Here is a 16,989-nt window from a genome sequence, read left to right on the forward strand (position 1 = left end):
AAACCACAAATGGAAAGAGAAGTATAGCAATCACATATCACCCACAATACGGGAATCACCTTTAAATGTCACTGGTTCCCCAAGTCTGGTGACATAAGCAGGTCTTGAGGGACCTCCTGAACATTCAAAGGGATACAGCTAACCTAACCTGGGGGGGGGAGGGGGAAGAGGGGAGGGAAAGTTTCATAAAGTGGGCCTCAAGGCAGAGAAGGCCCACCACCTGGGACCTATCAAAAGTAGGTTCCTCACAGATGGAACCTCTAGCATGCCTTATTGTATGGCAAACTGAAGATGGCTCTGCAAAAGTGGAGCTGACAAGGAACCAATGAGTAGATAATTCTTTCTAACCTCTCTGGATAAGGAGAAGACAAGAGATCACCCACATGTGCTCCAGATGGCTGCTTCTCGCAACAAACCCCAGGATAATGGTCTCCTGTGGGTGAAGGGATTAGTTATCTTGCTTGCAACTGTGGCAGAGTTTTTTAAACAACGCAAAGCTCACAAAGCTCATTTATTACTCACTTTTGGAAATTGCCTAAACTATTCTAAAGGTATTAAGAAATCTTCATAAATGCAAGTTTGAGAAATAATCTTCATTGGACAAGTTTTTCAGCTCTGAACAAAAATTAATTATAATCTTAAGAATTTAAAGAACTTGAAATAAAAAGCAAAACATTAAATAAGATTTTGATCCCAAAGTTATCAACAGATTAAGGGACCAGATAAATTTTTGATAAATATTGATTTTGGAATTAATTATAACAAAATGATCTTGGGGAAAACAGACTTATTTTGGTTATCGTGGCAAGTGCAAGTCACAATGAAAGATAAATGATGATTTTAGAAACTGGACATTAGAAGGGACCAAATTAAGCTAGATCAATAACAATTAATGTCAATTAATACTGGGACTTGCAGAAAACAAAATATTATAATATTGAAAATATTAAAGGAGAACTTTAAAGAATAGAACCAGAAATCATTATCTATAATATCAACACCACCCATAATGAAGTCTGCTTCTATGAATAGACTATATGTCTAAAAGATGGTTAATGAAGGAATAACAGATGTGAAACAAAATTTACCTGATAAGATAAAAGTACAAAATGTGGCACTATAAATGACAGGCTGAGATAATAACCAGAAAAAGATATTTTACAGAAAATCCTCCACTTATGATAACTATCGAAACTGGAATTTCCATCACTGAGTTATGTGGTTGTAAAGTGAAGCAGCATCACTTAGCAACGGCAATCCCTACAGTCCTGGTTGCCATTGTTAACTGAATCCCACATTTATTAGGCGAGGCAACTTCCTGCCAGCTTCCCACAACCAAAATCAGTGAAGAAGCTAGCAAGAACTTGTATCAGGCATGTAAGTGGTTGCTGCTGGGTGGGGGAGAGAGAGCAAAGGTGTGTAACAAGCACAACATTGGTTGGGAAGGCTGTGAGAAGGGTTTCTGGGAGTTTGCAAGAGGCATGGGGAAGGAGCAGTGCACAAGAGTGTAAGGGGATGTGAGGGATGCACAAGGGCTGGAGAGGATGTACAAGGGGGCAAAGGGGTGTGTGAGAGGCACAACGACAATTGGGGAAGATGTGCCAAGGTATGAGAGGATACGCGAGAGAGGTATGACACAGGTTAGGGAGGGTAGGTGGATGGGGAAGACTTACCCCAATGGTTTTGCAACCTTTCGTGGCAGCTTCCTCACTCACTTTCTGGGGAGGCTGGCAGGAAAAGTAGCAAATGACAATCATGTGGATTGCAGGACACTGCAACTGGCTCTACATGTGAACTGGTTGCCAAGAACCCAGATCACAATCATAGGACCACAAAGGTGCTGGGATGGCTAGAACTGCAAGGAGTCCAGAACCAACTACATTCAGCCTTGTCATAACTTGTAGTGGTCACCGGGGCAAATGATAGAACAGAAAAGAGCAACAGAGTTAAAAGGGACCTTGGAGGTCTTCTAGTCCAGGAGTCCCCACCCCCCGGTCCGAGGCTTGGTGCTGGGCCGCGGCCCCGTTGGGAACCGGGCCGTGCAAGCAGCAGCAGGCAAGTGTGCAAAGCTGCATTTGCACAAGCAGCGTGCACATGCCCCAAACCATCCCCTACCCCCCACACACACACTGCGCCAGTCTGCAGAGCCGGAAAAGTTGGGGACCACTCTTTTAATCCAACCCCCTGCTCAAGCAGGAGACCGTATACCACGGGTGCCAAACTTGCCGCGTCACGTGACATGTCGTGACGTATCGCAACTTTTTTTGCATTGCCAGAGCTGGGGTGGGCGCGGCCTCTGTATGATGCAACCGGCCCGCGGGCTGGCAGTTTGACACCCCTGCCCTACACCATTTCAGACAAATGGCTGTCCAATCTCTTCTTAAAATCATCTACTGATGGAGCACCCATAACTTCTGAAGGCAAGCCATTCTACTGATCATGATACTCCCATGTAACACCTCTACTCCACGAGCTGCATTGGCTTCTGGTTGCCCTCCGGGTGAGATTCAAGGTGCTGGTGATGACCTATAAAGCCCTAAATGGCAAGGGTCCGGGATATTTGAGGGAACACCTGCTGCCAGCATCAAGCTCCCTTCGTCCAGTGCGCTCCCACAGGGAGGGTCTTCTCAGGGTGCCGCCGGTTAAAGATTGCCGGCGGGTAACACCCAGGGGTAGGGCCTTCTCAGTGGGCGCGCCTGCCCTTTGGAACCAGCTGCCCATGGAGCTGAGGACTGCCCCTGACCTCCGTTCATTCCGCCGGGACCTGAAGACCTGGCTCTTCGAGCTCTCTGGCCCAGGCTGAGAATTTTTTAATTTTTAATTTTAACTGGGTTTTTATTTTTTCTCAGGGTTTCGTTTAATCTTTTTAAATTTGTTTTAACTTTTGTATTGATTTTCTTTTAAATATCCTGTAAACCGCCCTGAGTCCTTCGGGAAAGGGCGGTATATAAATCTAAATAAATAAATAATACATCAGGGACCACCTGTGCTGGATATGCAACAGAAACTGGTTGAAGTTTTAAAAAATTAAAGAAAAATACAAATAATAAACCCGGAGAACGACCCAGAAACTATTTTCTTACTGAGTCTACAAAAGAAACTTGTTAAAGCCTTGAGGAAATCTGTGCAGATGAAGAATTGAAAAGAAAATAAAGCCTATAACAATATTTGATTGAATTAAATTTTAAGAAGTGAAAAGGAAGTAATAAAGTTTATTTATTTGATCAAGGTTAAAATAAGACATTTTTAGCAAGCTTCTGACTTTTTTGCTGATAGCAAAATTGAAAAGTTGATGTTTATGCATTTGCTTATAGACAAGGGATGGGAAATGGGAGTAAGGGATAACTAATTAACCTAATACAGAGAGAAGAGTTATTAAGTATGCTTAGACTTCTTATGATAAAGGTTGGAAAATATATTTCTTTTTTCCTGCACTTTATTCTTTATTTCCACTCTTTTCTCTCACCTAGTTTAAGTTATTACTTTTGACTACTGTAATTAAAATTAATAAAAATTATCTTAAAGAAAAGAATGTCACTGTGATGAAGAGAGCCATTTATGAGCCTTATACAAGGGTTACCCAAACCAATCCGGATTGTTAAGTAATCACATAACTAACCCTATTGAATTAATTGAACTGGAAGGCGGTAATTATGTTTTCACACTGATACATCATGTACTGGATGACTTGCACAAAATAAGCACCACAACGTTAGTGTTGTCCATTTACTCAAGCTCCCTTCATACCAGGGCAATTTGGAAATAAAACTCCATTTGGTTATCAATGACAAATACTCACAGATACAGAACTTTTATTATACACATTAGAAAACTACGGTATGTTACATTACTTTTTGACATAATCGCCATTCAAATTTAGACAATTGTCATAACATCTTACAAGGTTTGAAATTCCTTAGTAGCAGTCGCTCGTTGCCAAATTTGGGCTGGGGGTGTGTGTGATCAAAAACATCCCAATGGAACTGCTTCAAAAGTTCTTGGGTGCGTCTAGCAGTGTGTGGGTGAGAATTATCATGAATCAACACCACACTGGAAGTGTTGCCATAGAAAATCCTGCCAAATTTTAATTTAATTTAATTTAATAACATTTATATACCGCCCTTCTCCCTGAGGACTCAGGGCGGTTCACAGGGCAGAATAAAATAATGAATACAAACATTAAAAAAGATTAAACAAATTGCCCTAATTAAAACAGTATAAATACAACACTAAAAACCCCCAGAAAAATTAAAAAAACAAAAATAAAATAACCCCAACACTCCCCCTCAGGCTAGGCCGGCTTGTACAAACAGAAATGTCTTAAGATCGCGACGAAAGGAGCGAAGATCGGGCGCCATCCGGAGCTCAACCGGTAGCTGATTCCACAGCTCCGGAGCGCCCACAGAGAAGGATCTCCCCCTGGGGGCCACCAATCGACATTCTCTGATCGGTGGCACCCTGAGGAGGCCCTCTCTGTGGGAACGCACAGGGCGCAGGGAGCTTGATGCCGGCAGCAGATGTTCCCTGAGGTACTCCGGCCCCATGCCATGGAGTGCTTTAAATACCGTTACCAGTACCTTGAATCTCACCCGGAAGACAACTGGCAACCAATGCAGCTCACGGAGCAGAGGCGTAACGTGGGAGTATCGGGAGACTCCCAACACCACTCTCGCGAAGATGACGAAGGAGTACTGCTAGTGAAGTTCATGGAGTGTGGTTCGACCATCAATTCAGAAGTCTGAAACGTTATGAAAATTCAGACGAGCCATCCATAACTAGCGTCAGGGCATGCTGACTTCCAGTGTGGTGTTGGTTCACAATAATGCTCACCCGTACACCGCTAGACGCACCCAAGAACTTTTGAAGCAGTTCCGTTGGGATGTTTTTGATCACACACACACCCCTTATAGCCCAGATTTGGCACCAAGCGACTACTACTAAGGAAGTTCAAACCTTGTAAGATGTTATGACAAGTGCCTCAATTTCAATGACGATTATGTCCAAAAGTAATGTAACGTTACAGTTTTCTAATGTGTATTATAAAAGTTCTGCATCTGTGAGTGTCTGTCATTGATAACCAAACAGAGGTTTATTTCCAAATTGCCCTCGTATATCAATAGGACTCAAATGAAGCTCCCTTAATATTCGTTAGTAAAGTCAGGCAAAAATCACAAAAATATGAAAGAGTTAATAATTTTTTACAGAACTGTACAATCATACCACTGTGTCTAATACCATCTGATCAACATTACCTGTTCTTAGAAGCTAAGGAAGATCATATTTGGATAGTACTTGGATGAGAAATCACCAGCCAATTCCAGGGCTTAGACTAAACGGGGAAGTCTAAAAAATATTTTAAAACCTCCCAGAAAAAAACAAGGACAAGTCATTTCCAGTTTGTTGCTAAAGAATTACCTCAGTGTGAGAGTGTCTATCTTTATTTATCACAGGCAGTTGCTATTTTTTTCAACATTAATTCTGCAACATACCGTACATATCAATAGATATTATGGCTATGCAAAACTTTGAAAGAGTCCTTCCCTTCCACAAAGGTTCATCCCATGCACTGTTTAAAGCACCTTAATGAAATAGCGTAGTCCTCTTCTCTTTCCTTAAAAGTGAAGCCAAGCTGCCATGTTGTTCTGCATCACTCAAAACTTTTCCTCAATCTAATGCTAACTACAAGAATCGTCAAAAAAAATTGCCAGCACGCACCACGCACACCCACAGGTGCAAGAATCTCCTCCAGATACCCAGAACAAAGCCTCAAGGTAATGCAAAATGCTTGGTTAAAAAAAAAACACAACTACATCACTTTTTGGACTCTAGATGGAAAACCTCCATGGCCTCCATGGCGCTCAGCACCATGTCAAGGCAAAGCTTAACCAAGAGCCTTGGTGGAGCAGTGGGCTAATGCCTCCTTAAGTAACACCAGCTGCCTGCAATTAGTGCAGGTTCAAGTCCCACCAGGCTCAAGGTTGACTCAGCCTTCCATCCTTCCGAGGTAGGTAAAATGAGGACCCAGATTGTTGGGGGCAATTAACCTGACTTTGTAATAATGCCGGTTGGGGGGTGTATGAAAGCCCTAATAAGCAGGCATATACATAGAATGAAGGCTACTGCTAAGCTTGTAAGCCGCCCTGAGTCTTCGGAGAAGGGCGGGATATAAATGGAATTAAAATAAATAAATAAATACCCCATGCAGGCTTCATTTAGATTAAATGTTAACATTAAGAACTATTCCGTATTTAACACACTCACAAAATATATCAAGAAATTAAATCAATCTTTAGGATTCTTTGCTTGTCCTTGTTTGAGGGATGTCTCACCAACAGTCCTTGAAGGGCCTCTAGGTCAATTCTAGAAAAGCTTTCAAGAACATAATACTTTTTCATTGGAAGAGGAAATATATATTTCAAGCCTAAAAAGAACATTTTTCTAAGCCATCCGGTCAAAATTACGAATTGCTTTACATCACCCTGTCCTTACACATACATGAAAACATCTTTTTTCTACATTGCACACCACTTACGACATTTTCAACAACAAAGATTACCAACTATAATCCAGTCATCCAGCACTTCCTAATCTTCAACTTCCAGAACCCATTGAAATAATATTCCCATAACCTCCGCATTCTATATTCAAGAGGATTAAAGTTGTACAGGTGCTCCTTGACTTATGACTACAGTTGAGCCCAAAATTTCTGCTGCTAAGTGAGACATTTGTTAAGTGAGTTTTGCCCCATTTTATGACCCCTTCTTGCTACAGATGTTCAGCGAATCATTGCAGCTGTTAAATTAGTAACAGAGTTGTTAAGTGAATCTGACTTCCCCATTGACTTTGATTTTCAGAAAACCACAAAGGGTGATCACCTGATCCCGGGGCACTACAACCATTATAAATATGAATCAGTTGCCAAGCAGCTGACTTTTGATCACATGACCAAGGGGATACTGTAACGGTCATATGTGTGAAAAGCAGTCGTAAGTCATTTTTTCCAGTGCCGTTGTAACTTCAAATGGCCACTAAACAAACTATTCTAAGTTGAGGACTATCTGTACTCCAAATATTATATACTCAGAGACCCAACAATATGAAAAGTTGCTTTAAAGCACTGAAGTTTTGAGACTTCTTTTTTAAACACAAAAACTATGTCACAAAATATTGAAAGCTCTCATCATAAAAAATAAAGTTCCTTGTGCTCTGAATATAGAAGGAGAAACACTGGGTAATATGGCTAGCTATAAATCCATTTAGACCAGGGGTGTCAAACTCGTAATGTCATGTGACCTGTCGCGACATATCGTGACTTTTTTCCTATTGCCGACAATGGGGTGGGTGTGGTTTCAGCGTGATGGGCTGGCAGTTTGACTCCCCTGATTTAGACAGAGATAATTTTAATTAGAGGGACGCGGTGGCTCAGTGGGTTAGGACGCTGAGCTTGTCGAACAGAAGGTCGGAAGTTTGGCGGGTCGAATCCCGAGTGCCGCGTAACAGAGTGAGCGCCTGTTACTCGCCCCAGCTTCTGCCAACCTAGCAGTTCGAAAGCACATAAAAATGCAAGTAGAAAAATAGGGACCACTACGGTGGGAAGGTAACAGCGTTCCGTGCGCCTTTGGCGTCTAGTTATGCCGGCCACATGCCCACGGAGACGTCCTCGGACAAGCGCGGCTCTTCGGCTTTGAAACAGAGATGAGCACTGGCCCCTAGAGTTGGAAATGACTAGCACGCATGTGCGGGGGAACCTTTACCTTTACCTTTAATTTTAATTATCCATTGATTGAAATCCTCCAGACTAGATTGATGCAGTCAATTGCACATGAAACTGACTTTGAAGACTGTTTAAAGAATCGCTGGACAGGTCTGCACTGTAATAAAGTCAAATAAAAAAATCCGGAAAGGTCTAACACTTGCATTGAGGGCAGAGGAGCTTGTCTTCTTTCCATACTGTATAAACCTCTTCTCTCCCAAACACTTGCATGGAATTCCTTGCCTTCTCCAGGATGCAATTCTATGGTTGCCAGGCTAAAAGTGCGAATTTCATGCTTTCTGGGAAAGTTAAATATAGTCTGCCCATGCATGAACCTGCCCAAATCTACCATTGGAAATATTCAGAACCTCAGTTCTAGATGCCTCTCTATAATCGGAGATCATCATTCTCTCTCCCAGAGCGATTTTACCACCATCTTGTAGTCTCTAAGTTGATGTAGATATCCCTTCTTCAATGTATTATTTTAAGAAGTTATTTTATTATTATTATTATTTATTATTTTGAAGCTTCAATGAACTGAGAGGTAGAATCCAAAATCGAAGAAAGTTAACCTACAGCACATTAGCACTTCATATTCAAGTAAGGTCAATTTTACACTGTCAATTTGTAATTACAATACAGAAACCTTGGTTCTGGGGTTTTTTTCTATTCATATATGGCTGCAGTTCTCTACTTCTGCCAAAATAAGTGTGGAAGGCATCACAGAATTAGCAATTTTCAAATTTCAACAACATTTGCATGTGTAGCCTAGTAATACAGAACCTATAGCCCTCCAGATGCTGAACTACAGGTAGTTGACTTACAACTGATGGATCCGGTCAGTCATTTTACAACTGTTTGGAGTTAGGACTCTCTCAGAACGGGTGCTTTACAGCCCATAAAGCATTTCAGACCGTCATGTTGCCTCCCCCGAGGTCACATGAGCGCATTTTCAGCGCTCGGCAACTGGCTGGCCTTTATAACTGGTTGCAGTGTCCCACAGTCATATGACCATGATTTGCGATATTTTGCCAATTTCTGGCATTTCTGGCAAAAAACACCCATTCAGAATAATGGTTTGCTTAACGACTGTGCCATTCACTTAACCACCCTATGATTTGTTTAATGACACTATGAAAAGTATCTAAAAAATGATCTGATCTGATCTCAGTTTCTGATCTCAATTGTGGACATAAGTCAAGGACTATCTATAGAACCCCCAGCATCCTGCATCTGCCTACATAACAATTCAACTCTCTTCCTATCCATGTGTACTGACCAAAGTATATAAGTATGGTTAGTAGATCAAATACTGGATAAAGATTCCGCGGATGTCATCCTCAATTAGGCTATAGCAAATTGATTTCTATCTTTATTCCAAACTGTGTAAATTACATATAGGTTATTCTACAATGTTGGAAACTTAACAGAACATTCTTTCCCCCAAACATTTAAATGGAAAAGGTGAAATATCAACCCGGCATTCCAAAAGAATCGTTGTTTGCTTATAGGAGATAGGCTGAGACTGGTATGCAAAAGTTATAATTTGGCAACAAGTATATGCAATTATGAAGTGTGAAAAAGCAAAGAACTCAAAAACAAATGTTCTCTATACTAGGATCTCTCAATATTAAAATAATTACAGATTTAAACCAAGAACCTAAGGCTGGGACTTTGCATAACAAGTTTCATGGACCAATGCACATTTAGATTGCAGCACTCTTTAGATACAGCAGAAATAAAGTAATTAACATTAAGTTCTGCTAGTGGCAAACAGCTTGAAGTCTCTACTTGGCCAAACTTGAATAAATATTAGAAATTCACTGACATTACATTGTAATGTTTCACCTCAACTACTGACCTCAGAGCCTTAGATTTTGTGTGTATACACAGAAAAACACACTACTCTCAGTGGTCTGGTTCCAGATACAGACAAAATCCTCAAAGCAAAGGTAGCCATTCATATTTTCCATGGAATGTTTCTTTAATACCGGTATATATTTTTGTTCAAGAAACTCCAGGAGATATTTCAACTAGGCTTTTTTTTCATTCAGGTTTTGCTTCCTTGAGGATTTAGTAAAAAAACAGCAGAGTGGCAATAAGGTGTCTTCTATTTCTTTTCTGGTTCCCATATCATCATCATAACCCTGGTTTCATGACCAATAGAGTTTAAAATATTGCATATTTGCGGAAATTATTGGTGCTCAACATGACTAACAAGTAACATAGAAAGCACCCTACAAATTGCATTGTCAAATGTGAAAACGTTTTAAAATATGTTTGTAATAAAACAAAAAGCAATGACTTAGCAAACTGTCTTGGGACTCCCTAATTAAAAATGTTTTTGCTTGGCCTGGAAAGAATAACAGAAGGAACTTCTCCCAAAATTTAGAAGCAGCCCATGTAAAGGCCTTCTGCTTCTCTCATGTGCTCCTCAAATGGTGCCAGGACTAGGAAGGGGGTTCTTTTATCAAGACTTTAGGGGCAGGGCAAGTATAGAGGGAATTATTGTGGCCTTTCAATGAAGAGATACATAGTTTACAACTAGTAGTTAACATTATCCCTCAAAGCAATAGTACTCTGGGGAACTGTTTCAACATAGGTAGCCTTACTGTCTAACTTAGCTGCATCCTCTGGACCACATGAAATTACCAAAAACTTTTCAAAGACAGCTCCACAGAACATGCTATTAGTATCTTGTCAGGATATAATCAAGGCACAACTGTCACAGTGAAAAGATCTGGCATCCACAGTCACTGCAATCAATGTGCTTGAACATCATGAAACCTTGACATCAAAGGAAGATTCACAGCCCGCCTTAGAGGAGTGTGCTCCACCAGGTCTATTCCCTGACCTCCTTCCAACTGAACATAAAATTCACATCATCACCAGATCTTTCTCTAACACAGTCATACAAAGAGAATGCGTGTCCATCTAGGTATGTTTGTGTAGTCAAAAAGTATTCCTATATACAAGTATATATTACGCTTACAAACTCCTTTGCATTTTTTAATAAATGCTCTGGAAATACTTGTGCCTGGAAAGCTCTAGGTAGGGTACAGCCATTTCTACTCAGTAATAACATTGCCAAATCTATTTATGTATGCAGTGGGATTTTAAACATCCAGTGCAGTCTCAAGTGAGATCTGTCCCTTCATGTTAACTCCCCTCAAAACCAGTTGCTGTTCAGCTGCTCTCTACCCACTGTTAAGAAAATCAAAGTTCTCCATTTTTTAAACCCCAGGCAGCATAGGTCCAACTGTGAGTGATCAGATATCCATGCAACAGGTGTAGCCCACAAAGTCCCCTTTGACAGCCAGAGGGACAAAAATCAGTAACCCTCCTCCCATTAAACCAGAACAGGAAAGCCATCCACTCAATTTATGCAGCTCTGCATTTAGAATAACCTACAGGAAGAATCTGAACTTCAACAGCTCAGAGATGAGTAGAAACCCCGCCACCCTGTATCCAAGCATGAAACCACCTTGGTGTCTGCTGGTTCAGGGAGAGAGAAAATGCCAATACGATTCTCCTCTCCACCCACCCTTTCTTCTCCTGTAAATCCCTTTGGAGTCCTCCATAATCCCATGCAGGCTGCACTGGTCACTAAAGGACTGCTGGGTAAAGCAGGCTTTCCAGTTGGCTGCTTTGCTTTGGAAAAAAAAAACAGGCTTCTGGCTGTAAAACTGGACAGCATTGCTTTTAAGAGGGCAGTTCTATGTAAAGGACAGAAGGGAACTACTCCATCCAAGAACAGCCATAACCTCTTGGGCAGTTAAGCTCTCTATTTAAACAAACCCCCATCACACAGATGCAGCTGAGTTAAGAAACACCCAGCTAGACGTTAAAAACAAACTCTTAGCATTTTAATCCAAATCCCAAAACAAAACAGAAATGTAAATAAATGGGAGAGGAATGAACACTTCCACCTCTGTGTTAAATGATTTCTAATTCTATCCCCCCCACCCTTAAAATAATACAATGATGAGACCAACCATTTTGACCCCACACACAAGTACTGTCCCCTCTGGTTTAATTCTTTGTGCAAAACATACCAGCGGATATGCAATGGACAGGAAAATAAATTAACAGATTCTCCTGCTGAAAAATATATAACTCGATTCTCTCAGTAAGAAGGATATATAAAGGGAGCCATACTTCCCACCACCACCACCGTCCACCACACAGTCACTTATTTATATAAGCCAATGGAAACATGAGGCCTAAGCTTCAAGGGTACATAGACCTATTTTCAGTTTGCTTGTGATCCAAGGCCTTTTACCATGCATCCTTCCTGAACAGTTTCTAAACAGATTTCTTCTCGTGCACCAAAATGCCACAACATAAACAAACAAGGTCGAGAAGTTTGAAGTAAATACAGCCTCAAGATACAAAGAGCATCGATATTCAAATACAGTTAAAGAAATTAGCACTGGGGCTAGAAAAAATGCAAACCCTCACCTACCTCTCTTCTTCTACAAGACGATCCAGGAATTCTCACCCGCCAAAATCCATAGGCAAGATACAGCAGAAATCATTATCCCAAAAATCGAAAAGGGGGGGGGGGGAAAGGAAAGATTTGCATTTGTCCCCTCCTTTCCCGGAAAAAAAAACAAAAACAAAAAAAAACACCAGATGCCAAATAGATGCTGGTTGTTTACTTCTAGCCACTCAGGGGAAAGAAAAAAAACAACAACAACACACAAACCCACAAACCCATTTAAAAAAAAAGGTTCAGAAAGGATGCTAAATCCAAATATTCGAAGATATTTTTTTCTCTCCACCCGGGGGGGGGGGGTGGTGGTTTTAAAAAACACAAAAACACAACCACCACCAGGCAGCCCAGCCCCCTTACAAGAAGGAGGGAGAGGGTGCTTCGCTTCCTTTCCACCACGATACTTCGGAGTTTCAAAATAAGGCCAAAAGAAAGAGCCAAGAGAGAGGCAAGATCTTCTTCCTAGGACGGCACACAAAGGGAGCTCCGGGTTCGCCTTTGATCTCCAAGCAGCCGCATCCGAGGAAGAAGAGCCCTGCTTTGCTGCCGCCGCCGCCGCCGCCTCGGTCGCCCTTCCTAGACCTCCCCACTTCCCCCCCCCCCCCTCCGTTCTAGCGAGAGAGGTTGCCCAAACCGACCGCTCGGGAGGCCGGATGGAACGCTGGAGCCCTCCGGATGGAACGCTGAGGTTTTACCCAGGGAGGGGGAGCGAAGGGAGGGAAAGCCAACGTTCAAGAGTTTCCCCGTCTGCCGGAACGTTCCTACTTTCCCTCCGGCCTCGCCAAGCCTCCCCTCGCCACTAGGCCCCCGCAGCCCCCGAACTAACCCGGAGTCTTAGCTGATCACCATCATTACTCGCTGGCCCGAACCTTCCCCAAGCAGGCTAAATGGCCTCATCGTCTCTCTCGCTCGTGAAGAAAAGCCGCCGCGACCCAGGCTTTTGCTCCGTGTCTCGGGCCTGGGGAAGATTTCCCCTTCTCTTTTTTTTTCTTTTTTTGTCCCTTCTTTAATCTCCTCCCCAGCTTCTGTTCCAGGCCTCTTTCTCTTTCTTTTTCCTGTTTCGCTCTCCTTCCCTTTTTTTTTTTCCTCCTTTAAACTTCTCACCTGCTCCCTTCGCGCTCTAATCCTCAGCTCGAGCGGAGAAGGGGCGTCAAAGAAGCATCGGTGGCTGAGCTTTTCTCCCCCTCCGCTCCCCACCCCCCCCCCGCACACACACCCAACGAAGGGCTTTAAGGAATTGAACAGAAAGTGTTCACCGAGGCAGCCATTTTCAGAGAGGAAAGTAGGTCCTGCTGGGCCAGCTCCGGGTTTGCTTAACCTCCTCCTCCTCCCTCCTCCCTCCTCCTCCTATGCAAAGGGAGGGTGGGATCCCGGAGTTAGGGACTCGTCCCTCCTCTTCGGCCCCCTTTCTCGCTCGGCTTCCTCTCCCCGCTGGACGGGAAGGGACTAGCTTAGGCCCGCTCCAAATCCTACCCCCCCCCTTGCCTTCGGCGCGAGACGGGCGCGATGTCTCGCAAAAGGAAGCGACCCGGTACTTTATTTTGTGTTGGAAGCTCGATGGCGGAAGGAGACGCCGAAATGGCGCGCGCTGAGAGGAGGGGGGGGGAAAGTGAGCGATGCGTCCGTACGGAGCCGCAGCGCACGCTCGGTGGGCGAATCACTTCGCCGATTTTAACCCCTCGGTGTCCGGGCCGGGTGGGTTACAGAAGCACGTGGGCTGGGTTCAGAGGTCCCTTCCTCCTTTCTCCGCCCTGGCCGAGGCGGCGGGAGGAGCGGGAGGCAGGTGCAGCTCTGGCGAGAGATGGCGGCGCTGCGGCTTCCTCCTGGCGGAGGCGAAGGATGTTCAAGAGGCCAACGATGCAAGGGAAGAGATCCCGGGACAATTTGGCCCGTGCCGAGGACGAGAAGCCTTCTGCCGAGCCCGAAAGGGGGCGCTCGCTCGCTCAGGCGCCGGCCTCGGGGACTTCTCCAAGTGAGATCCCGCTGCGCCCTCCAGCGGTCGTAGCTTACAACTCTCCCGAGGTCTCGGGGGTGGCGGGGTGGGGTGGGGTGGGGTGGGGTGGGGGGCTGGGATCGGGTGGACTTGGGAGTTGTCGTTCGAACGGTTTCGGTTCGTTTGCAAGCCGACTTCTCCGATCCACCTCGATCTCTGTGGAGCTTGGTTGCCCAGATCTGGTAAAGAGGATGCCGACGTAGGAAGCTGCGTTAGACTGAATCGACCCCTTCTAGGTCGGTAGTTCGACCCTCATTCTACAGGGGCTCTATATAGACTCTATACAGGAGCGATTCTCTCCCCGCCCCGCCCCCCCGGTTCAATCTGAGATCTCTGCATGGAAAGCATATGCTTTTGCACCGTGCTGTAAAGTTCTCTTTGAGGTGGGGTGGGTGTGTGGTGTACGCACGTATTTAGGCGGTGTGCAAATGTTCTGGATTGGACGGACGCTTTAGAGTATGCAGGCATTAAATGTAAGCTCCTCGTTGTAACTCCTTAGTGCAGCCGGCTTTCTTTCTCAGCAGAAACACAACTCCAGAAAAAGACATAAGGTAGCTACTTTCAAGAGTTGCAGATACTATACACTTCTTGGGCCTTTGTTCATTCTGAAGCCTCCTTTCCTGATTATTTCCAAAATATTGCCCACTTCTAATGTTAATATCCAGGGGTGTCAAACTCAATTTCGTTGAGGGCCGCATCAGCATTGTGGTTGTCCTCAATGGGCTGGGTGGGTATGGCCAGGGTGGGCGTGGCTAGAGTGCGTATGGCCTACTGGGTGGGCATGGCCAGCTCTACCTCATTCACATCAAGGGTGCCTTTGGGGGCCTGGGCAGGAGTGGGACAGATCTGAGGGTCTCTGGCAGAAGGAGGGTCTCTGAGCCAGGGCCAAGGCAGTGGGGGCCCTTCCCTCACTGTTTCCAGGATGGCTTCGCAGGCCGCATGAAACCACTTCGCCGGCTGGATCTGGCCCTGGGGCCTTGTGTTTGACATGTCTGTATTAGACACTACTGTTTCTGGGAACTGACCAGCAAAAGTGTCCCCGCTCCTCCCCGCATTCATATTCACTCATCAAAAACTAGAATGCCTTTGTTTTCCACATGTTGCCACTGTGAAGCAATTGGGTACAGCGAGATATTTTGGTAAATGGTTGTTTTGGGTTATCAAAACCACCTTTTGATCAGCTTCATTTTTTCTGGGAATTTTTAAATGTAAATATTATGAAGCATTTGTCATTTTCAGAAGTTCTGAATTCTTAAAAAGGCCTGTTGGGCCTGATTCATGCAACATTGTAACCCACGACTTGCTTTTATCATTATTGAAAAAAATACATTAGGGTTCATTCATCAAATGTACTTTGTAGATTCATCTCTATTTTTTGGATGCTGTACTGTATGTGTTTCTGATCAGTTGGTTTTATATAAATTAATGTGATAGTTCTGATTGCAGTCCTGAGCTGGAATATAAATATAGGGAGGAAATAAAAGTTTGATTAATCCTTTGGCTATCTTTAGTATTCTTAAAAATCTTGAATGATAGATTTCACCAAAAACATTTATTTTTTCAAAGTAACAATAGCACAAGGTTTTATTATTTCTTTGTTCATATTCCACCTTTATTATTTTTATAAGCAGGTCAAAGCAATGAGCATACTTAATATTCTTTCTTCCTCTTATTTTCCCCACAATAACTGTGAGGTGTGTTGGGCTGAGAGGCAAAGTCACCTAGCCAGTATTTGTGCCTGAGGTGGGACTATAACTCACAGTCTCCTAGTTTCTAGCCTGGTGCTTTAACCACTGGACCAATGGATACTATCATATTATGGATATACAAGATATATCAAAAGTCAGACCCTATATATTTTATTTTTTTCCTGAGAAAGTGTTTAGGAGTGTTGAAAGATTCACGCATCAAACAAGTAAGAGTTAAAAGAAAATGGCAGCCAATTCAAATGTTTAATATAATTGATGATAAACTGTGAAGCCTGATTTTTGCTATACCCTGTAAACCAGAGGTACCCAATGCCCAGACCATGGCCCACTACCAGGGCTTGAGCCCTTTGCAACTGGGCCACAGAAGTAGCAGGTGACCGTGCGTGCTTACACACACACACACACACACTTGCACAAGCAGCAGGCAACTGCATTCCATTTGTGCAGAACCATCCCCTCTTCCTCCACTCCCCCTGGCCAGTCCACAAAGCTGGAAAGGTTGGGGAACTCTGCTTTATACTATTAATTTTGCCATTGCTCCATAATTTTGCATTTTGGTTTCCCTTCGGCCAAGTTCTTCTATTCCAATGTTGTATCATATTTGTTCTTGCAATTGTCAGTACATATCTTAACTGTATTTCTCAATTATGTTTTCTGGAATTATGTCTAAAAAAGTATTTGTGGCTTCAGAGTAAATTTTATTTTGAGAATTTTCAGACTATTTTGATGTATATTTGTCCAATACTGGATTTTTGTTTTAACATCACCACCATGCAGGATGAGTTGTTCCTCCTTTGTAATGGTATTTCCAACATTTATTGTTACATGATTTGTCTGTATTGACAGAGTTCATCTGTAAAAGAGTTTATACCAATTTGAACCAGCCATTTTCTGAGGGGTGTTTCACAAATGACCTGATGTGGAGTTGTCTTGGTGAGATAGGTAGCAAACGAATGAATGAATGAGTGAACGAACAAATGGTGCATTGTAAAAGGCTAACCAAGTGGTGAAATGGGCATGAGTCATTAACCTTTGCTTT

At 43.3% G+C, this 16,989-nt stretch overlaps 1 protein-coding gene across 1 annotated transcript in view; it reads right to left on the reverse strand.

Annotated features, from left to right (window-relative positions):
* Positions 1–13,901, reverse strand: part of KMT2D (lysine methyltransferase 2D) — a 125,820-nt gene extending 111,919 nt beyond the window's left edge. The window contains exon 1 of the mRNA XM_083353039.1: positions 13,075–13,901. The gene's annotated coding sequence lies outside the window, so the exon portion shown is untranslated. The remainder of the gene's footprint in view (positions 1–13,074) is intronic.
* Positions 13,902–16,989: the final 3,088 nt, after the last annotated feature.

Source organism: Vipera ursinii, assembly GCF_947247035.1.
Source record: "Vipera ursinii genome assembly, chromosome: 2".
NCBI lineage: Eukaryota > Metazoa > Chordata > Lepidosauria > Squamata > Viperidae > Vipera > Vipera ursinii.